The sequence below is a fragment of the Cuculus canorus genome, chromosome 3 (genome assembly GCF_017976375.1).
Source record: "Cuculus canorus isolate bCucCan1 chromosome 3, bCucCan1.pri, whole genome shotgun sequence".
NCBI classification, from domain to species: Eukaryota; Metazoa; Chordata; class Aves; order Cuculiformes; family Cuculidae; genus Cuculus; species Cuculus canorus.
In genome coordinates this window covers 85,792,515-85,806,767 of record NC_071403.1, presented here as the reverse complement: position 1 = coordinate 85,806,767, position 14,253 = coordinate 85,792,515, and the positions used below count along the sequence as shown (strand labels likewise).

General features: G+C 39.6%; 1 long non-coding RNA gene across 9 annotated transcripts in view; it reads left to right on the top strand.

Moving 5' to 3' along the window:
• The window catches only part of LOC128851810 (uncharacterized), a 126,620-nt gene extending 114,724 nt beyond the window's left edge, over positions 1 to 11,896 (top strand). For 4 of the 9 annotated variants that reach the window (XR_008449295.1, XR_008449293.1, XR_008449292.1 and 1 more), the window contains 4 exons: positions 3,449 to 3,541; positions 4,014 to 4,055; positions 4,318 to 4,495; positions 9,884 to 11,894. This is a non-coding gene — a long non-coding RNA (uncharacterized LOC128851810). Of the gene's footprint in view, positions 1 to 3,448; positions 3,542 to 4,013; positions 4,056 to 4,317; positions 4,496 to 9,883 lie in introns of all 9 variants that reach the window. The other 5 variants (XR_008449290.1, XR_008449294.1, XR_008449289.1 and 2 more) reach the window with 3 other exon arrangements.
• Positions 11,897 to 14,253: the final 2,357 nt, after the last annotated feature.

The window sequence follows — 14,253 nt, the reverse complement described above, 5'->3', positions numbered from 1 at the left end:
TTTGTCAGACTTTTCTAATATTTAAGTGCTATCTTACTGTGTCATGAAGCGGTACTATTGAGGTTATTTCTCTCTGGGCAAATCTGTATTGGCCCTTATCAGTCCTCAGTGAAGATACTTATCTTTGTTCTAGTTTGGGTGATTGATTGTGTCCAGTTAATACTGTCCTGCGCTGATGTCTTTTTCTATCTTAGATTTTTTATTTTTTTTTTAAATCTTACTGTGGAGTTGAAACCATTTAAATGTTTTATTACAGAAAATATAGGTTCAGCATGCAAATTTAGCAGCTGAACTATGTTTGTATCTGTGCACATACACATTTACAGACTGATGGTTTTTATTTTATTTAAACTAAGTTAATACTAAACAGTTGGATTGTAGTGCAATTGTTAAAGAGATATATGAGCATCATTTTATACCAGGACTTAAACAAGTGCCTAGTAAAGCAGTATTGTGGTTCCTTGCAGTTGGAAAGTTCAGGGGGTGTAGTAAGAGGAACCCAGGGAAATGGATGACCCTAACTGGAAAGAGAGCCACAGGAACATCTTGAGTGAATTCATTGCTACATGTTGACATCCAGTGGAGAAACAGTCTCAGAAAGCCTCCTTTCATCATCTATACAACAATTGTAGGCAAAGGCCCCTGAAAGTGATGTTACTTAAGTTAACCAGGAGCTTTGTCTTTCAGATGGATTTAAGAATTTAGGTCACTGTCAGCAGTCACTGCAGGGAAGACAGTGGAGGCTCAAGATATTTGTAAAGCACCACACTTTATCCACAGCCTTCCCTGCTCATGGCTGAACTGGTGTAATTGAGTTTATGAGAACCTATCATCTGTTTCAGTCTGAAGTCAGCTGGGTTAATTTAAGGCAGGGATGACTAGCTGGCAGGAGAGAGCACTTTAAACCTACCCCAGCCATTACTGCTGCAGTCTGGCCTCCTGCCAGCACAGCATCTACAAGGACTTGGAGTATATTTAGCTTCAGCTTATTCTCTGCCCCCTCGACATAAATGCTGACCCATGCCAGCTGTGACTTAAGTCTTCCTGCCTCCCTGCTTTTTTTGACATTTGCCAACTTGCCTGCTTGTTTAGATTCATGCTTATTTATCTTCAGCCGTGAAATTTTGACTGTGCAGCAGGCTTGCTCTGGGACCTTGAGTGAGTCATTTAATTCCTCATAAATAGTTTCAAGATCTGCAAAATAAGAGACGACTCCAAGAGTCCCCCTAGTATATTGCAAGGACTGATGGTGGAGTTTTTGCACCACCCTGGTTTCTCTGCAGATTATCATAGTGTTACAATTAGTACAGCCCTACTTTGAAATCTTTCTATTCAGGGTTAAAGTGCCTGTATTTGGAAATTCAACTTGTTTTGAAGGGTGGTGAATGGAATTTTCCATGCACTTATATGATAAGCTTGCTTTATGTGCATCTTAAAATACTTTTTTTTTTAAAATGGTTTAACAGCGATAATTTTAGAACTAGATCACCTAGGGCAGAGGTGGGAAAACATGAAAATATTTAATATAGGATATAACATGTATTTGTAATATTAATGAGACAAGTCAGTTAGGGACCATGTTTATTACCCCAAGAAGGGATACGGTGCTGCCGCTATGACCAAAAAAATTAACTCTTACTGTTTTTAGAGAAAAGTGCTCTAGATTATAGTTTCATCCACCAAAACCACCCTTTTTTATTTTTGAAAGCTTCCTTTTCATCCATTGCAACATTGAATTTAATTTTTTGTGGACAAAAATTGCTGGGCAGCTTTATAGGATTTGCAGTTAGAAATGATAGAAGTTTTAGCACATCTCATGGGCAAGGGAATACGATGTACTTTATGATCTGATAAAAGCAAACCTGAGGGAGCTATTCCTAAAAGTGCCACTTGGGGTCAAGGATGAGATCACATCTGAGAAAGAACCAATGGTATCAAATACCTTTTGTAAAGCAATGACGTAAAGGGCATTAGAAACCTGGCCTGAACTCAGGGGTCCAGACTGGCTTGTAGTGATGTCAACTGTGTTCCTATAATGCCCAGTAAATGCCTCATTCTTCTTCCTTTTCAGGAATAATTGCCACTTGATAAGAGGAACAAGTAACTTTGGGTTGCTTGGGGTGCACTGTGAGCTGACTATAATGTTCTTCAAATAATTGCAGTCAATGGGACTGAAGAACAAGAACTGGGAGTTTTAGTCAGGCAGATTTTGCATATTGGACACCTTTCTAGCCCCATCACGGCAGCACACACACACCTCTTGTGTTTAAGTTTTTAACCCACACTTTCTGGGGCTACCAGAAGGCTCATTTACAGTACAGCTTCATGTATTGCTGGTTAACAATGAAACGCTGCATTTTGGTTGTGGAGAAAGATAATCCCTTGTTCTTCATCACAACTAGTTCTGCTTAACTTCTGGTACCATATACAACAGGCTGTTGTCTATACGCTTCTCCTTCAAACTGGAGTCCATCAGAAACAGTTGTGGTGAGAATGATAACCAGTACAACCAGTTGGGAATGTGGATGTTGTTTGTGAAGCTCATTCTCACTATCATAGTCCAGTCTGGAGGGTAGAGAGGAAAGCCTATGATGGCTTTCCTTTCAGTTGTGACACAGAAGTAAATTTTGGAGAATCTTTATTTCTGCCTAAGCTTGCCACTGGTGTTTTGTGCAGCTTTAGGACAGGCACATTCTCTTTGTGCCTTGGTACATCATATCCTTGGTGTAAACATAACCTGAAATGCTTGGTGTGTTAGATCAGGCAAAGTGTGGTGCTAAAATAACTATTCTTTTTCTGTTACTGAAGGTAGGGGTCTCAGAGCATTTTATCATGCTACTGTGCTATGGCCATACCTTCATGTACTTGTCTGTAAAGGAAAGAGGAACCTAATTAATTGCTTTACATGAACCTTCTTATAAGCCTACTCAAGGTGATGGGAAATTGTGCTAATGGCAGATGGGAAACAGTTTCATTCCTGTGCATGAGGTAATTAAGTATTACAGTGACGATGAATACCAAACAAACTTAATATGAAGACATCCACCCAAGGTCTTGCTAGGCAAATGTAACTGCAGTATTGTGCTCAGTTCCTGCATAATCAGGAATTTGGAAAGCTTAGGTTTTCATAGATGTTCTGAACATTCATAAACAACATGAATAAACTCCCTTTGCCTTGTATAATGATGTGTGTAGTTTACATTTGTAGCAAAAGACCATCCTTTTAACAAAAACATTTTGAAAACTAGAAGATTTCAGCTGTTTGAGATTTAGATCAGTACCCAAGAAAAGAATGAAATTATCAAGATGTAATCAGAAATAAAGGGTTAAAAGATTCTCAGAAAAACTAAGAGATCTTTAACAAAGTGTGCAAAGAGTAGTCTAAAGGCCAGGAGCTATGTATTTTCAGTGTGCAATCTGTGTATAACACAATCTGATCTTTTTGCAGGTAGAATATACTGAATAAATTCTCCTATAATCCGTACAGAGACAGAGGAAGAGCACCTCTTAATGCAGAGAAATAAAGATATCAATATTTAAGGTAAACGTGGGTATAGGGACTAAGAGGTTGATTATAAACTTTTATTTTACTTAAAAATGTATTACCAAAGGTCCTCCTCTGGAGGAGGTATTTTTGCAGGTAATGTATGCATATGAAATTATGGTAATTTGCAGCATAGTGGACGCTAATCTAGCAATGTTAATTGAACAAGGCTGTGGCAAGGGGAGGCAGTTACTCAAGGCAGACCCGCTTGGAGCTCTGCCCAAGTGAAGCTTGTTGCAATTTGAGAGCTTTTAACTTGTACGCAGGTGTCCATCCCATCTTGCAGATACCTCAGATCACAACTAAATTACTCCAACAACTGCTGCCCCACTAAACTGAGCAGACTCTGAATTAATGATGCTCACCTGGTAGGGTCAGGAGAGGGAGCACAACCTAACAAAGGGCTATTCCAGAGGTCTTGCTCAGAGTTGTGTTGTTCCTGATGGTCCTACCTTTTTTCTCTTTCTAGGGCTGGAAGTTGTGCCTGACCGGTTGCTGCCTCCCACTGCTGGTAATGCCTCTAGCTGACCCTGGGTTTGGATTTGTTTGCTAAGCTGGGATCTGTAAAAGTGCAGTCTAACAATTCCACTACTTGTTCTAATTTAGTGAAGGGTGAGAATTAACAGATGGTGTCATTATCAAAAGCTGTTCAAGTGTTGAAACAACATAAATCCCACAAATACAGAAAAATAAATACAAACTGCAGTAATTTTTCCAATATCTGTTAAACAATAATCACACTTTGAATTTACACAGCACTTCTTAATCCACAGCTTTTCAAGTGTCTCCTGATTAAAACTGACACTCAACCTAGATTCATGCGACAGTCGAGCATAATTTTACTTGCTTTACTGAAGTTCAAGGTGCAGCACTGAGTGTTAAAGGCAGATCTGTGTGGGAACTTTGGCTTCTTCTCCTGGCTCTGCTAATGCTTCAACTGAATGGTCTTGGGTAAGTGATTTCATTTCTCCATTTTTGCAGTTTCTAAACCAAGAATGATTCAGAGGGGCTGAGGTTATTGGGGTTCTGGCTGAAGTCCTTCTAAAAGCCTCATGTTTATTAAGTGTCCAGGAGTGAACACTGCAAACCAAAGGTAGTTTTTTTTTCCTCTTCTTATGGTATCCTTGCTAATTGTTAAAACTTATCATGACCTTTGTATTTTAGCATTTCTTTTTATATTGTATCTGTGTAATATATCAGTGCATTTCCTTTGTCTTGCCTGTGCTCCTGCAGGTGCAAATAAGTAGTCCCACAGTTAAACTCAGCAAGAAATTATGGCAAGGAATTGAAATGAGAAACAGATTTTGAGCTCACTTTCTTGTACACCATATTTTTTTGTAACAAAGTCTTTTTTTGACATTAAAAGAAGCAAAGTCATATCTGTTGCTACAGCTGAGTGCTAAGACTCTGTAGAACAATAGTAATGGTTCTTATGAGATCAGTCTATGATCATTGCATGTTTCAGATAATATTTATGGTATTCATAATATTTCTGTTTCAATTGGTCCAAAGGATCCAGGGGTCCTTTATGACAAATGTTCTGAAGATCTGCATGTTCATAATTAATATGAGTGGGAAGGGAGGAGTGAAAATAAAGGAAAAAGAGGGGAGGGGGGAAGAAAGGGAAAAAAAAAAGACAACCCACAACCCAACACTATGTGAGGGAAAGCTCTCACATTAATCATGGCCAGTTCTGTCCCAAAGAGCACAGTTCATGTATTTAGCATTTACTTGCTTAAAAACTTCATTCATGTGAGTATAGTACTGGGATGGATCCTTTGCGTCACTTGCTAGATTTGTGTTGGTGAATTGCTTACAGATTTGTTCTCTGTTCTTTTGGGCAAATGTCATGGTACAGCTTGTATCCAAGTGGTGTAAAATCTTTCATTCCTAAAAGAAGTCAACAATGCTTGAACAGCTTCTTAGGAGCAATCTCTGGCCTGTGGCAACCCCTGAACCCTGCTTGGCCATTGGTAAGGAGGAAGCTAATTCACTCATGCCAGAACTGTGCCAGAATGAGCTACTATATCAACAAAAAGGAGACAAGGAGACTTACCCTGAGCCTAATCACTGGCTTTGCTCCTAGGCTGTAGCAGGTGGTCATGTCCTATAAACCATTTAAAATCACTCTGAAATCCTGGAGTGTGTCTTAGTTCCCACTGGTGTCCAGGACGGATGTATTGTGAGCATACACTCTTTTTAAAGAAACATGACTTTGCACAGATGTCCCATAAGCTGTTGCATTCAGCTTGCATTTCTTGCTAAGTGATGTTTTCTACTGCCAGGAAGTTCTGCTGGTGGCCTGATGAATAGGGTAGGACTGACAAGGAGGTCGCATGTACCAGAGGTGTTACATTGCCCCATCGGGTACCATGTGGGCATAGTTTGCTGTCAAACCTGGTAGGGAATTAGTTTGAGACTCAAAGTCTTGTTGTCTCCCTTTATACAACAGAGCTTTATGAATGATGCATATTTATTTATTCCTTTGGTCTTGGTCAGATGAAAAGAAGAAAGAAAAGACTCCTTGAGACTTTTGTAGCTTTGACACCATTTGAGGCTTTATAAATCTGGGTTTCAGCTGCTCTTGATGCAAGTTACTGCAAACTGGCAAACCATCCTGTTAGCCAGCACAACACAACCACAAGTTTGGCAACAAATTACCACTGCCAGATGCCTTTGCTGTTCCTTTGGCTTTCTATGGATTCGAGGCACTTCACTTTTTTTTTTTTTTTTTTTTTTTTATGTTGGAAATACTTTCAAAGTAGAACACAGTGTTTTGGGTTGTCTAGCCAAAGTTTAGCTGTCCTTTTGCATCTCTGCCAAACTTCCTGTTTTCAGCAAAAACAATTTATTATCTCGCTGGTTCTTTAGACCTGAAAGGATTTGCAAGCACAAATAAACTTCTGGGGTTTTTCTAATGGCCTTTCAAAGAATAAACTCGCTTGCTTCCTCTCAATTATGTGGTCTATACTAGCAAAGAAAAGTATTTAACCTTTGGACCACTAGCAAAATTCAGAAAACATTTTAATTGTGCAAAACTATTGCACTCTGAACTTGTAAAGGACAGATAATTATTTTTTCATATGCTAGAAATCTTTGTTTTCATGTAGTTGGGCAATAACATCACTCTGCCACATGCACTTCAAGGGAGTTTGGAGCAAGTTAGAATTTGTAATCTTTTAAGAGATGTTTTTAAAGATATTTTATAATTGACTAAAAGTGAGCCATATACTCTGCTCAGGAACTTTTTGTTCCTAAAAACTTATTAGTCACAATCTGTGACCACATTGCAAAATGGAAAAATCTATGACAGATAAGCAAAACCCTTCCCATTCAACGACTCCAACAAACCAGATCTGTAAGTAAGACATTAGGCAGTGAAGATATTAGTTGTCTTCTGGAGGGAAAACAGGGCGTTGTTAGAAGAAAAAAAAAAAAAAGAATTCCTTGTCATTTATGCCGCATGCCACTGTAGCATAAGTGAACTTGTTTGTAAATGTTTGTAAAAGCATGTTTGTAAAATTTACTTTGGTAAGAGTACGTTTTCAAGGTAGGAGGTGGTGACTTGGCATTAGACAGTTATTTTTCTGTGCGTTCTCAAAAATTATTACAAATTACCTGCAACTGTGTAGAAGATGTTGAAGTTGATTTTTTGTACTGTACTTCAAAGGATTTACAAATTCTTTGAAGATGACTTAACAGCTATTAAATGATTCTGAAGGGGGCAAAAAATCAAAAGCTTTCCAAAGAAAAGTTTAAAGGATGTTTAATATTAGTATTGGAAATTCAGTGTAAATCCTCAAAGTTTGTGTCTCACCATCTCCGAGATGGCATTTATCATAGCAAAAGGAGAATGAACGATTTATGGAGAGAAGGATCTCTTTAGGAATTTAATGCGTTCCTGCCTGTGTCATAGGAAAAAAAAATATATATACATATATATTTGAGCAGAAACGCCCAGCTATGCAGAAGTTCTTTAACAGTTGTGATATCCTGGCCGTATGTTGACAGAATACTGCTGCCTAAGGAAAGCTACACATTTAGCCATTTTTCAGCATTTTGGTGTCTTTTGTGAGGTAGCAATAAAACAGTAAGAACACCACAGTGCTAAGTAGTGGGAAGATGTGAAAAATGTCATTTTAATACATGGAAAAACCCAAAGTCTGAATAATGAAAGTAAAAGTGCTGGTGCTTTAAATGGGTTACTGCTATTAATGTTGTTTCTACTATAGTTCTATCAGTTAATAACTTAATAACTGTAGGAAACCCTAAAAAGTGCTAGGAACAGAAATTCCCTTGTGATTTACTAGCTGGAAAGATGATTCTCTAGAGTCAGTTTTGGATTCCTGCTCCTTTAAAACCTCAAGCCAGAAGTTTCGTCAAGAACTCTGCATTTATCCTTTCAAAGTGAAAGCGTTTAAAGGGATATTGGAAATAGTTTCTGATACCACTGGCTTCAAAGAAGTGAACTGCATTTAGTATCCTTGGCTCTCTGCTTAATTTGTTAAATCATGCTGCTTCTGAAATTTATTGCAAAATTATTGTTCTCTGGGGGAATAATTACCATTCCCCTTACTCGTATGGGGGAGGTGTGTGCATATGTTTGTCAGCAGAGGAATTCAAGTTGATGAGTTTAAAGGAAGCTTTTCATTCAGTAACACTGAGTCAGTATCCTAAAAAGAAAGGGATGGTGATCTATTGATTCTTGAATAACACGGTTGTGTCCTATTGGTGGGAAACACTGCTTTGATACAGTTTTCCTGCAATCGAAACCAGACTGACTTGTAAGGTTTTGTATATGAAATAGTGGTGGTGAATCTGGGCTGGCTGCTAATTTTCATGCAAGGTATCAAAGGGATTTTGGCTTTTGACACTATCAGTTGGCAGTGTTTTTCAGGCTAGGGAGAGGCGTTTAGCATCTGTCAGGGTTGAGCCAGTATTAAAAGCCTTGATTCTGGGTGTCCTAACCTAAACCATTCCCCAAAGAAGGAATTTAATTAACATGTGTACCCTACAAGGGCTTTGATAGACCAAAATAAGTGGCAGGGAAGCTCCCCTGGCAGAGTAAGTACCTAGCCTGAGACTGTATTAGCTCTCAAGGGAAGGATTTTGGTAGGACATTGGAACGGATGTGCATCACAGCACCCTAATGTCTCATCTAAACCAGCCCATCTCAGTACAGAGGCTGCGGACTGGAGCATTCCTTGGGCTTTTTAGGAATGTGAGTGTTTTGTTTCAGACTGGTGGGGGTAGGCACTTACTGAGGAATTTGGAGCAAAGCCCAGAACTTCCAAAACTGGAGCAGAGTATTTCAGTGAACTCCATGTCTCTCGTGTGTGTTGTCCTCCCGTTAGTCATTAATGGGCATAAAGCTTCCAGCCTGGCTGTGTACAATGTCTGTATCCAGAGCTTTCTGCAATATACTGTAAAGGGAACTGTTTGCATAGTTTTCCAAGATCCGAGTTATTTCATAACACCATGTTTCTATCTTCCTATACCGTGCAGCACGTCATGGCATTGGCTGAGAAGAAGTGGAATAGTTTGAAGACTCAGTTTAGGAGTAGAAAGCCAGACTGAGGGGGGGGCGGTTCTTGAATCTCCTCTAGGTAGGTTCAGCAGTGCAAATGAGAGCCAGTTGGATTTTAATGACAGTCCGCTGGATACTGTGCCTTGCAATGCATGGAGGAAGAGGGAAGGAAAGGGTGGCTATGGCTCATGAGCTCCTGGCTTCCCTGGAAGCTACAAGAAGCAGAAGGACAAAGTTCTGTCAAATCCACTAGTGGATACAACTGACAGAAGCTGGAGCTTCAAACACTTATAATAAATAGATGAGAAGCACAGACTGTGGTGTGCTATGCTGCCTTTTGGGACTCAGTACAGCCCTCGGACAGGTGTCTCCTGGCCAGTGTTCCCCTGGAGAATGTGAGGACCAGGATGATATATCCAGTAGCTTGGAGACTGGCTTGACTCTTGGCTCATGCCAGAAGTTTTAGATGTGTATAAATTACTGCTTGCATTTGGATCTTTTTTCTTTTAACACTTAACTAGTGTTCCTAGTGAATCCAAGGAATTGCCTATAAAATTTCTACATCTGTTTCCTTCTTTAGGCTCTGTAGGCGGCTTGTCAGTCATTGCTTATATCCCATTCAGGGCAGGAGGAGGGGGGCAAATACCATATTTGTTTCTATTTTTTCACTGTGCCTTGAACCTATTCTGTACTTAAAACACCTCACAAGTTTTTAAACAAGCCATTAACAAATACTGGATGTTCTGGTCTCATATTTCAGTTCATTCATATTCCTGGCACTGATTTGTAATTAAAGTCTTTTTTTTCCATAGAAAGCCAGCAGAAACCTGCACCTTCCTGAAAGTGCTTCATCCCGAGATTGCTGGAAGTGACCTTGCAGTGGGCTGTGGATCCAGATGTGAGGAAAGATGGAGTACACTGTATGGCCTAAGCTTTGAGAAACTAGGACTGGAAGAGTGCTTCATAATCAAGGGATGTTTAGGAGATCCTGCTTTCAGGTGCAGGTGCCTTTGCTAAGTTTAATCACTTTGGTGATGTTCTTTCCCCTCCAGGTATCTACTCTAGACTGCAAAATTTCAGCCGAAGCAATTGCACAAAATAGGTCTGGGGGTGGAGCAGGGCAGTGGGTAGACTCGACAGTGTTTTGCAATAGTAGCAAAAGAAAAATAATTAAATAAAGGCAACAAACAGTTCTGATCTTTTCTTTAAAATTGCCTGGCACACCCATGCTTTGGAAATGCCAGGCATGAAAGCTGGCAGTGAACTGGCTTTTGTTTCAAGGATATGCCTTTTGCAGTTTCTGTCAAAATCCAGCCATATTTGGTAAAGAAGTCAGGCCTTTAAAAAAACTTGGTTCATGCATATTCAGCAGCAAGGAGTTGGATTTTGGCAGTGCATAAGGCTCTGCCCAAAGAGCCTTGGAGCCTCTGAGTCTGCCTTGGCCTCAGGGCAAGAGCGCTGGGAGGTAGAAGGTGAAGATGTGCTTTCCTTGAGCTGTCCATTTCTTCAGGGCTTTTACAGGATGCTGAAAACTTGTGCTAGGAAGGCTGCACCTCTGTGTTAGCCTTCAAGAGTGCTTGAGGAAAAAACCTATCCAGTGAAGATGAGAGTAGGAGGGCAGGCAATGTGAGACCAGAAGCCTGAGGTTTGGTTGGAACGGTTAAGGTCTGGGAAGGTGGGAGAAAAGGAGCAAAGAGATGATGAGGACTTGGCAAGGGACCAGGGCATTGGCCTCTGGACAGAAAGATGGGGAATGAGGTCAGGAAATGAGCCTGGAGCCTGGGAGTATAGGCTTGTGAATCAAGGGACATGAATTTGAAGGAGTAAGGTGTAGTTGGGGAGGAGAATGGAGGAAATAGTTGGGATGAAGGAGATGAGGCTGGACAGGGTCTGCATTCTGTTGTTGTCTCAGTATAAACTTTAACTGTGCTAATTCCAGCTTAAAAGTCTTCAGTTAAATAAAAACACAAAGTGCCAGGATGAAGGTTGCCCCTAAAAATTCAACCATATCTGCATTTGATCGTATTCCTCTTCCCATGTCTACATGTAGTCTACAGGAACTGGTATTTAAGCTATTTGGGCAGGTTCTCAGCTAGTGAGAATTAGTATAACTTTATCAATGGCTCCATACTGATTTATACAGATAGCCTTGTCCTGTAAGTATCTTCCCACCTCTGTTATTTCTTAATGTGGCTCATACATGTAAAGATAATGAATATGTGGTCTGGTACTGTCAGCCCTGTTGGGAGACTGAGGTTACTTATGACTAGCCAAGAGCAGAATTTTTCTCTTCCTCTGTAAATTATCTTCATTTTACTGTGCTTTAAAATGCATCACTTGAAAGTCTAAAATATTTGACAGTCTGTAAATGTATTCAAACTACTGCTGTATTTAGCAGTGGTCAAATATCTAGCAATATATTACATACTGTCACATATATTTAAGATATGTGCAAAAGTGTCATCAGACAGAATAGTTATGTGGAAAATACTATAATAAAAGTAAAAACTTTCATCATCTACCAGTGGAAATGACCCTAATTTATTTGGACCACCGACATGCACATATATCTTTTCTCTGACTCTTTATTCTATAATTTTAATAAATAATTTAGTTTTACTATTTGTTTCCATCATACACAACATCCTGGGATGAGGTGGAATTTGAAATCCAGAAGGTATCAAGTGGAAATTAGTATGTTCCTTTCATTTTCCACATATAATGAAGTAAAGTTTGAGTTTTAACATCTTTGAATATTTAAATGCCCTAGGACATCCTGTATTTATGGAGGATTTCTCTTTTATTAGATGACTTGTGTATCTCCCATTTTTTCCCTGTTCTTGCTTTGTATAAACTTTGAAGGTTATTTTCTACCTAAGAAATATTCTGTCTGTGTTTGTAAGGTCAAAGTGGTTGATTTGATATGGTGCTTACATGGTTATTCTCCTCACTGTAACGGAGTTGGTTTTGAAGTCAACAGGGCTATGTTAACATAACAAAAGATAATAACTTAACATCTATCCCCTTTCTTGGCATACCAGCTAACTAATAGAGCCAATATGCTGTATGTTTTTTTTTTTCTCATTGACTTCTCTAGTCCACATTTGGCTCCAGACTGGTGTGATGTTGTCTAGGGACATAACCCAGCAAATATCCAAATATTCTTGCAGCTGCTGTGGAACTTGCGTAGGAGATCAGCGGATTGCTCTTTGCAGGCACTGGGTATTAAAATAAAGATACCAGTGGATCTTTCTGAATGGGAGGGAGACTCCTGGTATTAATAGTAAAATAACCATCTTACTCATGCATTCTAAGATGTTCTGAACCAAATATTAATATCAGCATTATTACAGTGTCAGCACTTCTCTGGTGTTAGCAGATATATTGTTTTCATTATCTAAATCTAGTCCCCGCCCTCTCTGCTTTCCAGTTTAATTAATCTGCAGCCACACCAACATTGCCAAGAATCCTGTAGGTATTTGTAGAATGGCATCATATTTTCATACGCAAAAGATAAATAGGACTAGGGATGTTACTGTACTACAAGCAGGATTAAAAAGTGAAAAAAATATTTTAACTCAATATTAGGAGCTATAGGCTGCCTTTAATGCTCTTTACCCCAAGAAAAATGTTACCTGTCATTAAGTAGATAGAAGATTAGCTTTCAGTTTCTCTTGACCTTCTTAGACCAGTCCCAATGAATGTGTGTGTAGAGCGACTACGTTCAAACAGGCTGGGTCTGCGTGAAGGTTGGCCATCAATTTAAGGCATATAGGGGATGCATTGGTAAGCATGTTTGAAATAATACAAGTCTGTTGCTGCTTACTGCACCTCTTACACATACGTTTATAATGTGATACAGAATGGAGGAGTATCAAGCAAGATGAAGATAACTTCAAGTACTCTTCTGTGTAGCTAGAGTGTGAACCAGAGGGACCAGATGCTAAAACTTTTCTGTAAAGAATTTTTTCGGGGGAAAACATTTTGTTTGCTCTCCACATAGCTGGATGGATAAGTTTTCACCAGTGAGCAGCCAACGTTTTCCAAGGCCCACCATGCAATAAGAAATAATGGCACAACTCCAAATATTCCCCAAAAGTGTCTAAAGGTTCCTGATTCTGGCTGTCCTGAGCCAGAGCTGTTTGCGTCAACTCCCTGCTATATCTATGTCTCAATACTGAAAGAGTGGCTTCAAAGAAAACTAGGAGGTTAACCTCAAAATATTGGGCAGAAACTTCTTACATGTTATGAGTTTGGAAACTTGTATTCATGCCAGAACAGTAATGTTTTCCAGTGGTACTGCTTCAAGCCATGTGTTTGCAGGCTAAGGGCACCTGGAACTGTGCTTGTGTCAGAGGTGGCTTTGGTCCTTCTTAATGTCCTCAAATCCTAGGATGTTCTAGGAAATTATTTTAGTAAGTATATCTTCACAATGGGTACTTCTTCTGTAAAAAGGCAGGGTTGTATCTGCTTTGGGTAAGAAAGAAAGGCAGGGAGCTGAGTGGGGCTCAGAAGGAGGGAAAGAGTGGGCGGGGGAAGATCTGTCCTGCCCGTAAACTTTCCTTTGTGGACTTTGTAATCTCTTTAGGAAACCGCTTGTGCTTTTGGCTCCTGGGGTACTGCACTCTCTCCTGCTTAATTACAAAGGATGGCACAGGGGATTCCTCTTTGGTTTTAATATCCCCTAACACTTATACAACAAGCACTGATGAATGATTTTTCTTTACATCCTTTCTCTCTGCTGTTATGGTTTGGCAGAGCTCTACTGGTAGTGTCCCCTCAACTATCTCTATGCCAAGCTGAAGGTCCTTACGTATGTGGGCTCATTTTGAAAACCGTTCTATGTATCCTCCTTGGCCCTCCTTGTAAGTTATCACGTTCTTGTGTATATAAATTTTTGCGATGAGTGAGCAGAACTATACTTAAGTGGCAGGCTGTAGGTTTATGTAATAATCAGCTTTTCCTTTTGGTCCCTGTTCTGTTCCTAAAAATGCCTAATCCTTGTTTTCCCTTTTAACCCCCGTCAAACTCTCCTTTCTGTGGACTTCCTACTAAGACCCCCTGTTCTCTTTCCAGCATAGTTATAGCTAACTTAAAGCCTATCCTTGTGTATTTATGACTCCAGTTATTTTTCCCAAGTGCATTACCTTGTGTTTATTGACATGGAATTTCATTTGTCGCT